This window comes from Choloepus didactylus, chromosome 3, assembly GCF_015220235.1.
Source record: "Choloepus didactylus isolate mChoDid1 chromosome 3, mChoDid1.pri, whole genome shotgun sequence".
In the NCBI taxonomy this organism is placed as follows: Eukaryota; Metazoa; Chordata; class Mammalia; order Pilosa; family Megalonychidae; genus Choloepus; species Choloepus didactylus.
In genome coordinates, this window is record NC_051309.1 from 218,673,426 (window position 1) to 218,694,241 (window position 20,816).

The following is a 20,816-nucleotide window of genomic DNA, read 5'->3' on the forward strand; positions in this document are numbered from 1 at the left end:
GTAGTACACACCCTGTTTAATACTTAGAGTGAATATTGTCAAAAGAAACAAAATCAATAGCACAATCACAGTTGCAGATTTATTGAAGGAGAAACTGCTTGAGCAGTGTTCGGGTTTGCTAATGCTGCAGTTTTGCAAAATGCCAGAAATGGATTGGCCTTTATAAAAGGGGGTTTGTTTGGTTACAAGGTTACAGTCTTAAGGCTGTAAAGTATCCAATAAAGTGTCTAAGGTCATCAACAACAGGGTACCTTCACTGAAAGATAGCCGATGATGTCCGAAAACCTCTATTAGTTGGGAAGGCACATGGCTGGAATCTACTTGCTCCCTGGTTGCATTTCAAAATGGTATTCTCCAAAATGTCAGTGTCAGTTTCCAATGGCCATCTTCAAAATGTGTCTCTCAGCTGCAGCATACTAAGTTCCTTCTGTTTGTGAGCTCTTTTATATGGCTCCAGTGATTTAATTAAGACCCACCCTGAGTGGGTGGGGTAACATCTCCATGGAAATCATCCAATCAAAGGTCTTGCCCACAGTTGGTGGAGTCACATCTCCATGGAAACAATCAAAAGTTTCCAACTTAATCAACACAAATACTAACACGTCTGCCCCCACAAGATTGCATCAAAGAATGTGACTTTTTCTGGCGGACATAATCCATCCAAACTGGCACAAACAGGGAGATCTCAAACTGGGGGAGCCAGAGTGAGATTCTCAATAACCATTTGGTTGCAGCTCCTTATAAAAGCATTTGGGGAACTTCCAAGTGTGGGGGTAAACAATGACTAGCTGACAGTATAGTTTCTTATTACACAGGGCATGTCTTACAAAGTGGGGAGCAGATATGCTTTGATTAGTGTGGTAGGTCTGCCCATTTGGAGGAGCTTGCTCTACTGGCCTGACACTGACCTATCACTAACTGTTGCTCAACTGCCATTCTGTAGGGTATGGTCCTGTGTCTTGCTCCTGAGGTCAAATGATTTGTCTTCTGGAAAATCCTTTCTCAGAAAGGGGACCCTCTTGGCAACACCCAATGCAGGTGGCCATTTTATTTCGTTTCACAATACAAACATCAAATATTCTAATTTTGTTGAAACTGTAATAGCAGGTCATTTTGAGAAAGAGTTAAAATGAAAAGAAAATATAATTAAGGATTTTTTTCCTCTTATGAAAACAGCAATTTCAGCATAACCACAATTTTTACATATTGATTAAAGGTATTATAAACACAACACAAAAGAGGATTATGTTTTTTCCTGAGAAGACAATAGTCTCCCCAATGCACCTTTCCCTTAAGTTATTCCTTCTTACCTTGAATTAATCATAAAAATCTTTGGAACCCAAGTGTCAACCAAACTGGGGTAATCATTGAAACCCTGGAATCTCTGTAGACCAAAGAGTGTGACAGTGTGAAGCTAGGACAGGCATTCCAACTGTACCCGCCATTATAATTCCTGGCCATTTAGTTATACTGCCAACACAACCAAAAAGAATGAATCATCTGCTTCTCAAAGCTGCAAAAAACACACTATAAAGGAAGCACAGATTGGTAGACCTCTGCAGTTTTCACAGTGCACAGGGAACAGCCCACCACAGAATGATGCCTGGTGTCAGGTGTACATAGTGCATCAGATAAAAATTAGTATCATGACTTTCCAGATTGAAAAGGAAGCAGTACTCTTCCCGGTAACAATATAATTAAATGCAATACATGGACGTGCAAATGCAAAGGGATAGAGGTGGATGGAAGAAAATAATAGTGGCAGCAGTAGCAGCAGCAATTGAAGCAGGAAGTCTAAAATATTATCAAGTGGATTTAAATAAATGCAGTGATAGTCCTCAATGATTTTGGATAGGATTCTAGAAATATTAGAATTAAATAGAAAAAGAAACATGAGTATGGGTCATTGTAAGATCTCAGTGTAGATTGTTGCTGAACTGTACCAAAATCAAGATAAAGACTTATCAGACCCTTTGTTAAATGGGATCAGATATCATAGCAGACCCATAACTATGTTTTATGTCGGTTTAATGAGGTACCCACATATCCACATTTTGTTAACTTTTAGCTAAGTCATTTGTTTTTATGGTTTCAAAGTTTAAAAAGTTTTGAGTCTTAATAGACTCTCAATGACTAAATCTGTGTGGATGCAACCACCATGCAGACACGATTTTGATGCCTAACAGATACTAACCTTGGATTTGTCTGAAAAGTCTGTTATGAAACATTGAAAATCCAACCAGAACAAGAACAGAAAGTGTTTCAGATGTGAGTGTGCCAGAAAAGGTCATCAAAAAGCATGTTGGAAAGCCTAAGATGTGGTATAAATGCAAGGTTCTGTTCTAAAAATAACTACCTGTCAGGAACACAACAGGCATTTCTATAGCTGGGTTTCTGTATGTTGAAATGCTATTAATGACCTTGAATCCTCACAAAACGTTGTAAATATGTTGATTACAATTAGAATAGTAACACATTGAGAAAAACATGTTTTTGTAACAGACCTTTATGTGAGAATGTGATATGGACTGGCTTGATGCCAGCCAGAAGGGCACTTCCTATAAGCAGACGCTGCTTTGGCACACTTCAATTAAGAGGCAGGCTGACACCCAGTCAACCTGATTCCCAGCTCTAATGCCCCTGCTCTGCTGAGAAATCTGCTGCCATTCTGGTTGGCTCCATGCAACCAGATCAGTGCCTTGGAACCTCCATTGAGTGCCACATTGGACCTGGTTCCTGGACCTATCTGTGAAAGTACCACCTACCTTTTCCCTGGCCCTTGGTGAGATGGACTTTTGGGATGCTAGTATCCTCCACTTTTAAATATGTTGTGTGGCCTTGACCTGGCTATTGTGCATTGGTTGTATTGGCAGCCTGCAATTAGGCAAGCAAATAAATTACATTGAGTGTTCAACAGAGCAGTCGTGCTGGTCCTGCTTTCAAGTACTAAATTTACTTTCAATTTTGATCTGCTTTAGGTTTGTTATGGCAGCTCCATTTTCATGGCATGGGTCGATAAAGTGCCAATTGCCTCTCATGCACCCATCCACTACCCTTCTCCCCTTACTGGGGCCCTCATGAAGTAATAGAGGTTAAATTTGTTGGCATTTTTAGTATATCTATCATCTAAAATAGTCTTCATCCCTATTCTTTCTTTTCAGCATCTCCTTTGTTGCTTTACAAGTTTGATAGTTCCTTGCTTGAGTGTTAATCTTTCTTCATTCAACAATGACCAATGCACGACTCACCCAGGAAAGCGGAGGGTGAGTGCAGCATTTTCTGTAGCATGTGGAAGCTTGCCCCAGTGCTCCTGCAATGACTGTCCAAGTGATCAAAAGCAAATGGGCTACAAACAAGGTATGACTTCCGGGGATGAATCTGGACCGGGCATCATAGAATTGAGAACATCTTCTTGACCAGAAGGGGGATGCGAAATGAAACAAAATAAAGTTTCAGTGACTGAGAGATTGCAAATGGAGTCAAGAGGACACTCTGGTGGACATTCTTACACAGTATATAGATAACCCTTTTTAGGTTTTAATGTATTGGAACAGCTAGAAGTAAATACCTGAAACTATCAAACTGCAACCCAGTAGCCTTGACCCTTGAAGACGATTTCTTTGGCAATGTAGCTTACAAAGGGTGACAGTGTGATTGTGAAAGCCTTGTGGATCGCACTCCCTTTATCCAGTGTATGGATGGATGAGTAGAAAAATGGGCACAAAACCTAAATGAAAATAGGGTGGGATGGGGGGGTGATTTGGGTGTTCTTTTTCTATTATTATTTTTTATTCTGATTCTGATTCTTTCTGGTGTAAGGAAACTGTTCAAAAATAGATTGGGGTGATGAATGCACAACTATATGGTGGTGCTGTGAGCAGTTGATTGTACACCATGGATGACTGTATGGTATGTGAATATATCTCAATGAAACTGAATTTAAAAAAGCAAATGGGCTAGAGGGACACAGATTAGAGGGATGCAGGTTTTATTTTATTTCCCTCTTGTTAATACAAGCTTGTCCTCAATTTGGCACTCAGTCAACTGTCATAAAAGTGAATGACAAAGAACTATAAAGTGTAATGTGCCACTGGGTGGCACTAAGGGTTGGGTGGTTGCTTCCTCATCAGAGTCTTCAGGGCCATGTCCCACTTGGAGCCTGAGAATCTGGCTGCAGCATCTCCCCAGGCATCCCATCAGCCTGTTTCAAGGAAGCCCTCATTTGACTTTGATGCTCAGAGAGGTACTAGGCACAGCGGAGAAGAACTTGCCAGAAGACTTGTTTTGCAGTGGACTTTTCTCTCAATCTTTATAATTCTCTCCCTCCTTCAATACCTTCCCCATTCACACCCCACCCCCATACCAAAATACAGGGCTGAGGGCTCAGGGGGCAGGGGAAGGGACAGGCAAGAAGGTCGGCAGGTGTTGAAGAAGAAGCTGGGGCGAAAAAAAATCTTTTTCCTTAAGGAAATGCTCAGTGCAGACTTTTATGTTTTTAATCTATAACCACTAAAAATACTCAATCTGCAAAAAATGTATCTGTAGGATCCATAGCCAGCAATTTTGGATATTGTTTTAAATGGTTAGATAAATATTCATAATTAGATTTGGGGGATGAAATAGCAATCCTAAAATGCTTAAGTGCATTTTTATCTTGGGAGAATTTGCCTTAAAGCAACAATCAACTAATTATTAATATTATTTTATTATTATTAAATTTTCCCTTAGGAAAAAATATAATCTCAGCAATTTCAATAGTTTTTACAGAGACTGTTCTGCACTATTTCCTCTCTCTTGGTTGTCACTTGATTATTTAAGTTGAGAAAAATAGTCCAGAGATCCCAGAGGGCACCAAGCATTAGATTTAAATACATGAGTTTAAATACAGCTCCATGTGAGAGCCCTGGGGGGCTTTGTAGGTGAGGAGGATGTACAGCCGTAACTCATAGTCCTTCTGGTATATTCCACATTAATGTCTTCCAAATATAACATGGGCTTCCCTAGAGAAACTCTCCTAGGAGTAAATAGTCATAATGAAAATAATGTTTAGTAATATTATTTTTTTGGCAGGGCTTTTCTTTAAATTCACAGGTCCACACAAGAATTATGAATGTCAAACCACAGGAGTCCATCCCTATGTAACGAGAATTTAGCTGTTAACCAGAATCCCTAGGAAGTGATCTTGCTAGGCTACAAATGTGCAGAATAGGTCTAGTTCAGTGGTCATTCTCTGTCTCATTTTTTAAAAATTATTTTTTTTAAAAAAATCAGGGATAATAGCATTGGCTTGTTGCTTTCACAGTGAGTGGTTAACTGCAAGGGTGGAAGAGTGATGAGAAAAATAAAGTGAGTGAGTTTCTGGTTGGGTCTAGGGATTGGTTTTTACACTAACTCTGGAAAATAAGCTTAGATGTTGAAACAGTTGAGAAGGCAGGTAGCTTTCTGGTCTGCTGTCTGCTGGTTCCACTCTCCCTTCCTCCCTTCTCCCCACTCAAGTCCTCTCTTGACAGAAGTGTCTAGAAGGATGGTTTGTCCCACCTCACAAAACATTGGTCTGGGAAGAATTGCTCTCTTTCTCTGTTGACAGTTCTTGTCTTTTGGGTACACCATTAGAAGCCTTGATTTCTAAGATTGCTATATCCTATACCCAAATAATGCTGATCTCCCTAAAGACTTATTCCTCAAATTTGGGACTATATTAAAAAGAACCCTAGATAAGGGTGTTCTAAGAACTAAAAAAATGTGAGTGAACAAATCAGATTCTCATTCATTTTGAAATACTCTATGTGGAGTGATGTGAAAGATATTTGGGTAGGGGGAGGACTCGGAGACACAGGAAACACATTTAGGAGATTTTGCCATAATGTAACTATCAAGGGATATTTAAAAGGAGACTTGTCAGGGCTATTGTCACCTTGATTTAGAAAATTAAGGATAAATTTAGATAAGTAGGTCCTACTAACCTGTCAGAAGGTTAAGACAGGATGTGCTAACAAACAAGCTGTAAACCACAGAGGCTTAAAACAGCAAATATTTATTTCTTGTTCAGGCACTTTGGTAATGGGATTTGTGTGTTATAATGACTCAGGAACCCAGACTGAGAGAGGTTACTATGATGCCATCATTTCAACATCTGCCTCCATTATTCAGATGACAGGAGCATGGAGAACTATTCACTGGGTATTAAAAGTTGCATATGGGAGTGTAGACACCCATCAATCTGCTCATATTTCATTATTGGCCAGACTCATAACATCGCCATACTAATCATTAATGAGTAGGGATTGTAACCTCCCATGCACAGGAACTAAGAGAGAACCAGATATTGGTGAACATGAGTGATACCCACCACCAATGGAGGGGCAGGAGAAGAAGGACATAGGTGAGATGGTGACAGCAGTTATGGAAGAGAAGGTTCGAGCGGGGAGTATTCAAGGCAGTGTGTAAAGATGATAAGTACATTGCACATGGTGAGTTTGGGGTTCATGTGAGATGTGGTAAGTAGTTAACATCCAAGTGAGCAGGTAGATGCTGCTAAACAGCTCAAGAAAGGGATCTAGTGGGAGACAGTGATTTGCAGTTCATGGGATATTTGTGGTACTTAAAGTCATGCAGCATATGGAAGCTTACGGGGAGAGCATGTCAATTTGAGAAAAGAAGCCGAACAAGAATATGACCTTCAAAACCTCCAACATTTAAGGTACAGCTAAAGAAAAAGAACCAGAAAAAGACCTAGGTAAATAATTAATAGCAATATGGTTCATATAAAACTATGAAAAACAATTTAAAAAAGGAACATAAAGGAATGTGCATTTGTCATATATTTGCTAGGGTAAAAATAGACACAAACCATAATTCTGCCAGGTGTGTTTTCCAGCAAACATGCACCACGTGGGTGCATGCAGTCTCTGCGAAGTAACCTTGAAACAATTCTGTCTGCCAATCAGCCAGCAGCAGAGCAAAGCTAAAAGGAAATAGCTCACAGTGAGGCAAGCACTCTTGTTAAGTTGGGTTTCTAAGTGACCCCTGACTGACATGTCTCAAACTTGGGAAGTCTTTGGCTTTCACGGTATGGAGACTGAAATCTAAAGAGCAGCTTGTCATTTTGGTATAATGGTTACAAAAACTACAAGGAAAGTGAACTTTCAAAGGGAAGCTTGAAAGAGCCACCAAAAGTGATCCTTGCTGCTGGTAAAAGGCAGTTATCCTGATGGGTTTGAGGGGAAAGCACTGGAAGAGGTTTTGAGAGGGGCGTGTGATCTACTAGATAAAGCCAAAAAGTCCTGATCCAAGGGAAAGTGTAGGTTATCAGAGCTGGGAAGCTTAGAAAAAATGAGTAATAAGAGAAAACTATTTTGTTTGTGATTTCTAGACTGAGGCTGAAATTTTGAAGACACGTTTAATTTTGCAACAGGAAAACCAAAAGCATTCTTAGAGGGACAATTCAAGGCAAAATATTTTGGTGTCCTTTTCACCATTATTAGTCTTCCACTACCCATGACGGACCCCTCTCTCTTTCTCTCTCTCTCTCTCTCTCCTTTGTCTGAGAGGGAATGAGCCTTCTATTCCTTTTATTGGAAATGGCTTGTTATTTTTGTGTACATATTTGAATATTTTAAAAGTGAGGAAGTATGAATCTGAAGTCAAACAAAAGGAAGGAAGGAGATGCCTGTGAGTGGAGAGTCTTCACAAACAACCTGGGAAGTGGGTGGTAGCCAGGGCTGGGGTGAAACCCTTGATTTTTCACTGGGCTCACTGATTATCAGTTATCTCTGCTCCATGAAGACTATCCCCACACAGGAAGTGTGAATTCTGTGGGCAGGCAAAACAGACGAGCTGCTTTGAAACAGGTGACAGGGAGTTCTCGCCTTCCAGTGGAAGATCTTGGCTTAAGGAAGACAGCTACAGAGAGGGAAATTTGTTAGTGAGTTTCATTCTAGATGGAAAATTAGAACTAAAAGTGGCAAAGGCAAACTTCCAAGAGAGAGCAAATGAGGCTGGTAACTGCATTTAGTGAAAGAGAAATTTCAGCCACCACCTCATTTCCCATGTTTCATGTGGACAATTCTGAGAATTGTATGTTTCTCAGAAGATCCTAAGCAGAATCAAGTCCCCTTGACCCCCAGGGCTGACCTTGATATCTTAATCTTGTATTAGCTTTGCCTCCTTTCCTGACTCACTCTAAAGGTTCTCACTCATCCTCTTTGGATTTACCTCCCAGATAAACTGCCATTCAAGCATCCTTGTGCTTGGGTCTGCTTTTTTGACAGTCAAACTAAAACAGGCAAGGAGGCCTTACAGGGGACTAAGGGGGAGTTGGAGAGAATAGCAAGTAGATGCAGAGAGGTTGGAAATTACAATGAAAAATTTCACTGTCATTAGAAGCAGGTTCAGACACAGGGTTCTAATTTTTTTTTCAAATTATATTGCCTTGATATAGTTCTCCCTCTATTGCCTCCCTCCACCCCAATGCACACGCAAGATTTTATTAAGTCCCTATTTGAAGTCAGGTACTATATGAGAAGATCTGGGGAAGACAGGGTCTTGTCCTTAAGGAGCTTATGAAGTCTAGGTCCAATGAAGGAAATCTGGGGAATGCTCTGTGTGTGTGTGTGTCTACACTGAGAGCTGGGTGAGGGAGGTGGAGAGTAAAGGGAGTCATGTTAGGTATGACTTGCAGGTATTCTCACATCTGATCTTGGGCTCATATGAAAGGATCAGCTGTGAGTAGTGTGAGCACTGGGCGGCTATGTGACAGTGAGAATTGCTTGGCTTTTGCTAAATGACTGTCACTAGAGATACTGAACCATGTACATACATTTGAGCTGAGGTTCTCACCATCTTCCCTGATGGGACACCTCAGTCCTATCTAGCTTCTCTGCCTTCCAAGCAGGCTCCCTGCAATCCACTGCCTTTACCTGGATTACTGAGGCTCATTACCCTCCCAAATGTGACCACGGTGCCCCATCATCAGTTGCTTTGAAATAAACTAACAAGGAAATTACTCTTGCAGGTCCCTGGATCCTTCAGTAAGCAACTGACTTGTAATCGATCAACAGCATTAAGGAACGAGGGTCGGATCCACTTTCACCTACAAGTGGGAAGGAGCATTTGATCAACTGTAGGCATTTCCCCCGTGCCACTGCCCTGCCCAAGGTGGGTGAATATGACGATCCTCAGACAAATGTGCCAGCCATGCTTATGTGTACACACACACACACACGCACATGCACACACCCCGTTTTAATAGGAGAGTGTATAACATTATAGATAAGAGCCCAAGCTCTGGGGCTAAAATGCCTGAGTCTGAGCACTTGCTCTGCCCCCTTACTGGGTGACTCTGGGCATATTAATTTACTGTGCTCTAGTTTTCCCATTTACTTGAAGGAGTGAATCATCTGCCTACTTCAGAGTTCTGATGTGAGGATTAAATGAAATACTGCATGTGCCTGGCACATAGTAGGATTTCCCAATATTTTAGTTATTATTTTAATTCAGAATGTTGAGCTGGGAATTACAAGTGCCTGAAAATCATAATGATTTTTTCCATTTCCAATCATCTCCAGGGAAGTTCATCTATTGGTAAAGGTTGGGGAAAATTGCATTGCACACATTGTATATATCATTTCCATGCTCACGACTTGTTTCTGAAGTCCCAAAAACTGGTCCTAGTTCTATGCCCCTCTAAGACTGCCTCCACGGTGAGGCAGGGACCCATGGATTCACAGAGGCAATGGCCCAAATTCTGTCACTTGCGGGGTGTGTATTTGTGCAGAAGTTATGTAAATACTCTAAGCTTCTGTTCTTCTTCTGAAAATGTGGATCATATTAAATAACTCATTGGGTATTATGAGGACTAAAGAAACAGTGTTTATAAAAGATACATAGTACATGTTCATAAATGATAAAATTATTATAGCAATTGAATTAAATGCATTTCCTATGCCATATAACATTAAAAAGGACAGAGGTAGAGAGACAGATGAGGTTGTGAGAGGCAGAAATCAAGTAAACTAGCAGAGGATAAAATATTCCTAAAGGTAAAAAATGAACAAAGGTCTGAAGGAGAATCTCACACTGTCCTGAGAGCCAGGTCTTGATTTTGTTATGTTTTGCTTTCTCCCTTTTTTGCACCATTCCGGTTGGCAACATCTTTTGTGTATTCTCAGGGTTTCAGTTTTTCCGGAAAGTGGGAAATCTATCTCTGCCTTCTGTTGTTTTTCTCCCTTCTTTTCCTACTCTAGTTGAATCCTACTTTCCTTAAAGGGCAGGTTCAAGGGTTCTGTGCTCCGTGGTCAGTCTTTTGTGACCCCCAGCCCTTAGGGTCATTGCCACTCTGACCCCTGAGCATCTGCTGTACTTGTTAAGACCCGATAAATAAAGTCTCTCCAGCTAGGCTGAAAATATATGGAGGGCCAGATCTTATTCATATTTACTTGTCTTAACAGTGCATATAACCTTTCACATGTAAAAGGACTCCATAAGTGATCTATTTTGCTACTGATGATGATATTTTGGAGACATATTGCTCTTTTAAGTATCCCTTTTGAAACCTTCTCAATGAACATCACTATGGAGATGAGTGGAGGGCACACATTGGCAATATTGCTTGCAACTCATGTAATAAAATTTCTTATTTTTGTGTGGTACTTAATATGATTTCTTTCATTTCACATAGTGTCTATAACAAAAGCATTAATAATCTGATCCGCAAATATCCCCACGAGGCAGAAAATATTATTTCTGTTGCGCTGATAAAAAATTTGCTAACATTTAGTGAGGGCTTAATGTATTCCAGGCACCGTTTTAAATGTTTTACATATAAAAACATATTTAATCTTCCTAATGACTTTGAGGTGAGTACTGTTTTATCAGTTTTATTTTACAGGTGAAGAAAGTGAGTTGCAGAAAGCAGATTATTTTTTGTGCACAACCATTTTACTCCCTTTCGGTAAGAAGACCAGAGATTCCTGCCCTTTGCTATTTGACTTGCAAAACCTTCCTATGGTAGGTATATAAATGCTTCTTTGCACATTGCTATCATGGCTTAGGTCAATGACGTGAGAGTGGGAGAGACAATATGCTAGTGGCAATCAAAGGCTTTAGGAGCATCACGTAGCTGGCCATTGCTTTCTTGTCCCCGAGGTTAAGTTGCACACTGGGACTCAGTCTATGTCCCTGGGTGAGGAATACACAGAGCAGAGTCACAGAGCCTTAGAGCTACAGCTGATCCACAACCATAATGCAATACGAGGGAGAAGTAAACCTTTATTGAGGTAAGCCATTGAGATTATCTGGGTTGGCGTTGTACAGCATAAGCAAGTGTAAGCTGAGTAATGAAGAAACTCTAAGCAAGCTGCCCAAGATTAAATGGTTAGAAGTGATGAAGCTGGGATTCAAAATGAAGTTTTGCTTTTGCAAAACCATGTATTTAACCATCATGCAAATACTGCTTCATAGCAGACAAAAGATATGGAGGCACAGAGATGTAGTCACCATTGCTTGTCTAAATCATACATAAAATACTAAATCGGGGTTAAGACTTTAAGCCCTGAGTTCTTCCTATGACATAGCTGAGATTTTGACCTCTTCCTAGAAGCTGTTCACTTTGGCCCTTGCTGTCACACCTGGAAGTATCCTTTTCCTATCACAGAGAAAGCTTGGAATTTATTCGTACTTTGTGGCTCAGCTGCAAAACGATCCTCTGAGGTGGAGCTGATCTCTTCAGCAGTCAGGCTCTGTGTTTGCAGCCTGTCCTCCTTCTGGGGGATTATTTATGAGGGAGGAAGGAAGAGGGGGCTGTGGAGAGCTGTTTGTTTTCCGAGAAGCTAGGGGATTGGAAATGTTTTAGAAACATAACTGGTTGACATAAAGGATAAAAAGTTAAACATACAGAGCCAACATGTCCTCTCTGGGGACCCCCATCTAGCTAACAGCAAGATTCACTCCGACAGTGTACTGCCGACTGAATGTGGGGAAAAGACAACCTCGTTCAAACAAAGCCTGAAATGCAATGGTTCTGAAGGCCTCAAACTGAGTTCTGTGAGGGTGTTCACTAGAAAATGCAGCCTGAGTGCTAGTTTGGGTCTGGTACAGCTACAGTGTCTGTTGGTTGTGAGGCTTGAATGTGGAAGACTGAAACAGGGTTTTCTCCCTTGATTGTCTGTATACAAAAGGAATCTGCATTGAGAAATGACCACCCCTTGTCTCCCCCTCTCTTTTTATACACATACATGCAGTATAGAAAATACCACTGTGACAATTTGCTTCAAAACACTCCTCTATTTTTACCCTTCTGGGATACTTAGCAAAATGGCTGTGTCTTGACAGTATTAGAAGATTGACTTACTACTGCCTGGTAGGCTTCTAAGTTAGAGAGCTGGAAGCTTCCTTTGATATCCCATCACTAACGTTAGTGATTTTGAGCAGAGGATATCTGTAGCCCAGAAACATTAAGTGGAGTGGCCCAAATAGTAAGCAGATTGGCCCAAGTAAGCAGCAAGTTGGGACCAGTGTGCAGATTTCCAGAGCCATGAACTGTCTATAATACCTTCTGAGAAAGCAAAACAGATGTCTTCTGCTATTGCCATAAGGAGTAATCACATCGCATACCACAGAAGGAACAAAAGCCACTTTGCATCAAGCAAAAGCACACTGTCTGATGCCACTTTGCATCAAGCAAAAGCAAATAGATGAAGGCTTGAGTTCCTAATTGTTAGTGACTTACTCTCTAATGAAAACAAATTTATCCCTATCTTTTGCAATTCTGACTTCCACAATTATATGATGACCTTTGCATTTAGGATAATTGTGTGAAGAAACTGATGTTTTCCCACCATAAAGAGACTTACTGTACCTGTGTGTGTTAGCTCAGGTTTCTCAAGAACCAGATGCCAAAACAGGATTAGAAGTGCAAGAAATTTTTTGGGAGGAATGCCTGTGTGGTGGTTTGAAGCTGTATGTACCCCAGAAAAGCATGTTCTTAAGTCTAATCCATTCCTGGTATATGAACCCATTGATGTGGGATCTTTGGGTGAGGCTACTTCAGTTAACATATGACCCACCTCATTCAGGATGGGTCTTAATCCTCTTACCAGAGTCCTTTATAAATGGAATGGTGACAGGGGAGAGAGAGAGAGAAAGAGAGGGAGAGAGAGACGGAGAGAGAGAGAGGGAGGTATGGAGAGAGACAGGAAAGAAAAGGCATGGAAGCAAGAAGGCATGGAAGCAAGAAGCTGAAATCAACGAAAACTGGAAGAGAAGGGAGAGAACCACAGATGCCACCATGTGCCTTGCCATGTGGCAGAGAAGCCAAGGATGCTGGCAGCTTGTCTTTGGGAAGAAAGCATCACCTTGATGCTTTGATTAGGGCATTTTCTCAGACTCTAAGAGAATAAATTCCCATTGTTTAAGCCAACCCATGTTTTGCTATTTGCTTGGAGCAGCCTAGGAAACTAAAACAGCCTGTGAAGGATAATGGGTGAAATAGCAGGAGCAGGCAAGGGGCCCTGAGACCACAATACAGGTGTGAAAACAGGGAGGGAAGGGAGGAATAGATAGAAAGCACCTCATGCTACTGTGCGGTTCTGTGAAAGTGTTGGCTGGACTTATGGGGAGTCCCCAGCCAAGTTGCCCATTAGGTTAATTTCACATTGGGAGGGAATTGCCCACATCTCATAATCCCATGGTGCTCACTCATCGACCCGGAGCAGCTCCGGGGAAGCAGAGCCTGGTGTGAACACCATAGTGTATTCAAAGATGTAGCAGCTGGCAACTGTCAATAACATATGTGCTCTGCTGTTTCCGTTGCTAAAGCTGCCAGATTGCAATATACCAGCAATGGATTGGCTTTTACAATGGGGATTTATTAACTTACAAGGTTACAGTTCTGAGGCCATGAAAAATGTCCAGTAAGGCATCAACTAGACGATATCTGGACTCTTCTGTCACATGGTGATGCTTCTGCTGGTCCTTCTCTCCCAGGTTTTGTTGCTTCAGGTTCTGGTTTCTCTATCTGTGACTTTTTCTTAAACTTCTCTGGGTATGTCCTTGTCTCTCAGCTTCTCTCTGGGGCTTTTTCCATGAGCATCTCTTAATTTCATTTCTTAGCTTCTCTGGGGCATTTAACCTCTTATAAAGGACTCCAGTAAGAGGGTTAAGACCTATCTTGAATGAGGCAGGTCACATCTCAATTGAAATAACCTAATCAGAAGGTCCCATCTACAATATGTCTGCGCCCACGGGACTGAATTAATTTAAGAGCATACTTTTTGGGAGTCCATAAAGCCTTCAAACCATCGCACCTGTAGTAGGTTCTCTTGAAGGGAGATCTGGCCTCCAGATTTTGGTAATGTTTCCTCATTACATACGTGTTGTAACCTTTTATTTAAGGATCTAGTTCTTCAGAAGGCTGTAATCATTATAAAGCATTGCAAAGAAAAGTAATTTAATTTCCTTAATGCTTTAGTCTCTAAATGAGATTTAAAAAATGCTAGGTGTCAGGTGCAGTTTTAGATGCTGGGATATAGTAGTGAATAAAAATGTAAAATTCCTGCCTTCATGGAACATACATTCTCCAAGGGAGAGAAGACAGACAATAAATGTGCATATGGTTTAAAGTAGTTGATGAGTGCTCCAGAATAAAATAGCACAGGAGGCTGGAGAGTGTCAGGGGGGTATTGAAAGAGTAAATAGAATTTTCAAGGTTGGTATTTTGGTTTGCTAAAGCTGCTGGAATGTGATATATTAGAAATGAACTGGCTTTTATAAAATGGATTTATTAAGTTTGCTGTTCTAAGGTCATAAAAACTAAGGCATCAACAAGAGGATACCTTCACTGAAGAAAGGCCGATGGTGTCCGGAACACCTCTGTCAGCTGGGAAGGCACATGGCTGGTATCTGTTGTTCCTTTGTTTCTGGGTTGTATTGCTTTCAGCTTCTGATTCCAGTGGCCTTCTATTTAAGCATCTGTGGGTTCTCACTTAGCTTCTCTGGGGCAAACACTGGGCTTCATCTCTTAGCTTAGCATCTCCAAACAAACATCTTTCTGTCTGCATCTCTAAACATCTGGGTCTGTGTTGGCTCTGGGTGTTTTCTCTCTAAGTGTCTCTTTGAACTCACTTCAAAATGTCTCTGCCTTTTATCCTCTCATAGAGGACACCAGTAAAGTAAGACTTACCTTGAATGGGTGGGGCCACAGCTCCATGGAAATAATCTAATCAAAAGATCCCACCCATAATTGGGTGGTCTCATCTCCATGGAAACAACCCAGGTCAGGCAGGTTAATCCACAAGAGTGGATTAGCAGAACATAGTCTTTTACGGAGTACACAACAGATTCAAACCAGCACAGTTGGCTTCACTGAAAAGTTTATATTTGCTTAGAGACTCAAAAGAAAAAGAAGAGGGAGTCATATGATAGGACTGAATTTTTATGGTGTTTATATACATCTTGGACTATCTTTTCAAGGATGCTAGAATTGAAGATGGCTATCACTGGGTTAGGGATATGTTCTGGTTTGCTAATGCTGCCTTTTTGCAAAATATCATTGGCTTTTATAAAGGGGGCTTATTGGTTATAAAGTTATAATCTCAAGGCCATAAAGTGTCCAAGGTAAGGCAACTGGGTACCTTCACTGAAGGATGGCCAATAGTGTCCAAAAACCTCTGTTAGCTGGAAAGGCACATGGCTGGCATCTGCTTTGGAGTTCTGGTTTCAAAATGGCTTTCTACCACAATGTTCCTCTCTAGGTGTCTGCTTGCTCCTGGGTTGAGTTCTCCAAAATGTCTCTATAAGCTGCAGCTCCTCCAAAGTGTCACTCTCAGTTGCTCTGAGCCCCTCTGTCTTTGAATTCCTTTATATGACTCCAGTGATCCAATTAACACCCATCCTGATTGGGCTGGGTAACACCTCCATGGAAATTATCCAATCAGAGTCATCACCCACAGTTGGGAAACAACCAATCAAAAGGTCACAACTGAATCAAAAAGATTAACCAGTCTGCCCCCACAAGATTGCATCAAAGATAATGGCATTTTGGGGGCCATAATACATCCAAACTGGCACAGGATAGATTTTTTTTATTATCAGTAAAATAAAGTATAATAAAGTTGAAGAACATCTCCCTCCTCGTAGACATTCTGGGATGGGAAAGTCTCCCTCTTCTTTCTTGAGATTTGCATTCCAGATTAATAATATAATATCTCTCTCTCGAGGGGAGGAGGGACAAATTTTCTAGCAGGCCTCCTATAAGACTAAAGGTCTCCTAAGCTGAGTGTTCTTGAGCCTGACAGACGTGCACGGGCAACATCCATCTGAGACCATACCATACCTCCCTCGTGGGACTTAGCAGGGCAGGAGGAGCTTGCATGATGCTCATGCTGCCTACTGTGCTGGGAGGAATAAGCTGTCTAAATTCCTTGGGCTTCTCCAACCAAATTTATGGAAGTATGGCCGGTCAGCCTAGCTGCCACATGACTACTTAGGGATTGCTTGACCACTCGGCACCATGTGGATATTTAGGAGAAAAGCATTCCAGGCAGAGCAAATTGCTAGTGCAAAGTCCTTGAGGTGGAGACATGCCTGGCTTATTTGATGAATAGCAATGTGGCTGGAGGAAAATGAGTTTGGGAAAAGTAAACAGAGATGAAACCACAGAGAAATGGGGGCTGGGAAAATCACACTGGACATTGTAAGGACTTTGATTTTGATTTTTCAACCTGTGTAAAATGGAGAGCCATTGGACACTTTTTGAACAGAGGAATAAACAAATATGACACTATAAAAAGGTTAGTTCTGCAGTGAGAACAAAGAATAGGGAAGGAAGAGTAGAGGCAAGGAAATCAGTTAGGTAGTGATTGCAAAAACGATGGTGGCTCAGACCAGGTTGGTATTAGTGGAGGTGACACTAAGTTGGCAGACCCTGAGTAAATCTAAGGCAGAGTAAACATATTTATTGATGGATGGATAGAAGTTGTGAGGACAAAAGAAGAGAAAATGATGGTTTGGCCTATAATTAGAAGAATGGACTGCCAGTTACTAACATGGGATGAATATAGGTGGGACATGTTTGAGGACGGGGAAGACTGGTAGCTCAATTTGAACAGTTTAAGTCATCTGTTAGATATCCACATGAAGATGTTGAGTAAACAGATGGGTATACAAATCTGTAGTACAGGCAACAAGACCAAGGTGGAGTTATAAATCAGTGAGACATCTTCATATGTTATTGCATAAAAATAAGGTAACTGTGCTGGTTTGAATCTATTATGTCCCCCACAAAAGCCATGTTCTTTAATGCAATCTTGTGGGGGCAGACTTACTAGTATTTTGAATAGGGCAAGACCTTTTGACTGGTTGTTTCCATGGAGATGTGACCCACCCAAATGTAGGTAAGACCTTTTGATTAGATCATTTCAGTGGAGGTGTGACCCCACCCATTCAGGGTAGGCCTTAATTAGATCACTGGAGTCCTTTAAGAGAGCACATGAAGAGAGAGAAGCTGAGAGAGATGTTTTGGAGAGAAGCTAAAATACGTAATCCAGAGTTTGCACCCAGCAGTAGCTAAGAGCCAACAGAGACCCAGAAGCTTGGAGATGCTTGAGATACAGACAGAAAGATGTTTGGAGATGCTAAGCTAAGAGATGAAGCCCAGAGTTTGCCCTGGAGAAGCTGAGAGGACCCCCCAGATGCACAGGAGCTGAGGAAGCTAAGGGAGACAGAAGCCCAGAGACATTTTGGAGAAAGCCATTTTGAAACCAGAACCCAGGAGCAAAGGACCAGCAGACCTCAGCCGTGTGCCTTCCCGTCTGACAGAGGTGTTCCATATACCATCGGCCATTTTTCAGTGAAGATATCCTCTTGTTAATGCCTTAGTTTGGACACTTTTATGGCCTTAGAACTGTAAATTTTTTACCTAATAAATCCCATTTATAAAAGCCAATTCATTTTTGGTATTTTGCATAATGGCAGCTTTAACAAACCAGAACAGTAACATTGTTTTTATTAACAGCATTCTTGAGTTATGTGACATACAATAAACTGTACATATTTAAAATATATAATTTGGTGAGTAACATCTGTATACACTCATGAGCCCATCATTACAATCAAGGTAATGAATGTATCCATCTCATTCCAAAGTTTCCTCATGCTCCTTTTTAATCCTTCTACTAGCCCCTCAATTCTCTATCTCTGAACCCAAGCAATCACTGATCTGCTTCCTGTCATTATTGTTGTATAATGGAATTATAAAGTATGTTCTGATTTTTGACTGGCTTCTTTCTCCCAGCTTAATTATTTAGGGATTCATCTATGTTGTTTCACATATTTATAGTTCATTCCTTTTAATTGTGGGTAGTATTCCATTGTATGGATATAACATAGTATGTTTACTGACTTATGGATATTTGTTTTTTTTCCAGTTTTGGGGTATTACAAATAAAACTTCTATGAAAACTCATGTACAAATCTTTTGCTTATTTTCTAATTGGATTGTTTGTTTTTAGACTGTTGAGTTTTGAGAATTCTTCATGTATTCTAGATATAAGATCTTTGTCACCTATGTGGTTTTTGAATATTTTCTCCATGCTTGTAGCTCAACTTTTGATCCTCTTACAGGGTCTTTCAAAGCAATAAAGTTTTTAGATTTTGATGAAGTCCAATTTGCAATTTTTTTTCTTTTATGCTTCATACTTTTGGTGTCACATATAAGAACTCTTTGCCCAGACCTAGGTACCAAAGATTTTCTGTTTTTTTCTAAAAGCTTTACATTTACAATTTATGCTTTACACTTAAATCCATGATCCATTTAAAATAATTTTTGTATGCAGTATAAGGTTTATGTTGAAGTTAATTTTTTTTGCCTGTGTATGCCTAATTGTTTCAGTACCATTGAATCATTGAAGAGACTATCCTTTCTCCATTGAATTGCTTTTTCCCCATTTGTCAAAAATCAGTTGTGGATTATGAGGCAAGATGGCAAAGCGGTGAGGAGCAGAATTTCATCTCTCCCCTAGAGCAGCTGGCAATTACCCAAGAACTATATGAAACAGTGTTTTCGGGTCTCCAGTAACCAGTCACACATTGGACTCAAGTTTGGAATTGGAGGAAAAGCTGAGATTGCAGCAAACATTGTAAGTTCCCTGGACCAGGGGTCTGGTGCCCCTCCCCACCCAGACCTCACAGACTGTCTTGCTGCCGGCTCCCTGAAAGGAGGGGGGGGGAAACCCAAAAAACCAGCAATCTGCTGAGGGCAAGAAGGGAGGCTCAACCCAGCCTCAACTGCAGAATTAATTAACAAATTAATTAACTAATTTTGGGAGCTGGGGTGCTAAAGAAGGGCTGGGCTCTGAGAAGTGGGGGCACGTAAAAACGGGCACCCATTCCCAGACCCCAAAAAAGCCATTTTTTTCCCCTGCATTTTGTCCCTTCTGGCTTCTCACTGATCCCTTATCCTTTTGCATTTCAATAGCCCCCGGCAGGGGTGGAACTGAAGCTGTTGGAGAGTAATTATCAGACAATAGCCCAAAGCATATCTTTAAATGCTCTGTTCTGACACTGACAAAACTTCCAGGCTGGGGAAAGACTTTTAAAAGAGACTCTTTTTCGTTTCTTTTTTCTTTTTCTTGTTTTTCTTTTCTATTTTTTTTTTAATCTAAAGATAATGTATGTGGTTATTTTCTATCGGAAAGCCCAGGTTGAGGGACTAGGCTGGGCTTGGGGGGAGACAGAGTACCCACAGTGTCTTTGAGTTCCATAGTCACTACTGAAGGCCTCCACCCCCGTCTTTAATTGGCAACTCAGGCTGACCAAGGAATCTACCTGGAGAGGCCCCAAAGAGGAGAGGGGAGAAGGGAATAGTGCCCCTGAGAGATAACTGGAGTTCTGAGTATTGGGAGAGTAGAGGGAGGTCCAGCTCAACTGGCAGTCCTCCTTTTGGGAACTCAGACCCTAGGGGCTGAAATTCAGATTCCAGCTTCAGTCAGCCACGCCCCCGACAGGATCAGAGTCACTAGGAGAACTAAAGTCTACATACTTCCTTACACTGGTGAGGGAGCTGCGGGCTGGCGAGTGCCACCTTCTGGACAGGAGAGGAAAAGCACCAATTCTAAAGGCCTCATAGGAGGGTCTTGTTCTCAGGAAAACTCCATACCCTCCCAATGAGACCTGGGCCTCACTAGACTGGGAAAATCTGACTAGGGTCGACCATATCTGAGGAGACCTGCTCACAAAAAGGTTTCATAGAGGAAGAGCAAGAAACAGAAAAAACAAGAGGGGAAAAATTCTGATCAACTGAATAGAACCTAAGTTAGAGGTCTAGAATAAGTTGAACTGAATAACAGAGGCCAGAGAACAAAGCCAACCAACAAGAAAACCACTAGGTAAAAGATAGAAAACAAGCTCCAAAATAAACTAATCAAGAAAATCTGATGCCTAGACAACTTAAGTTAACAAGCCATACTAGGAAACACGAAAACATGGACCAGCCAAAGGAACAAACTAATAGCTCAGCTGAGAGACAGGAGTGGAGGCAACTAATGCTAAATAAATTTGATGAAATGAAGGAAGATATAGCAAAAGAGCTGAAGGATATAAAGAAGGCACTGGATGACCATAAAGAAGAATTCATAAACTTAAAAAACAAATGGCAGAACTCATGGGAATGAAGGCCACAATGGAGGAGATGAAAAACACAATGGCGGGACACAAAAGTAGATTTGAACAGGCAGAAGAAAGGATCAGTGAACTGGAAGACAGGTCATTTGAATTCATACACACAAAAGAACAGATGATGAAAAAAATGGAAAAATATGAGC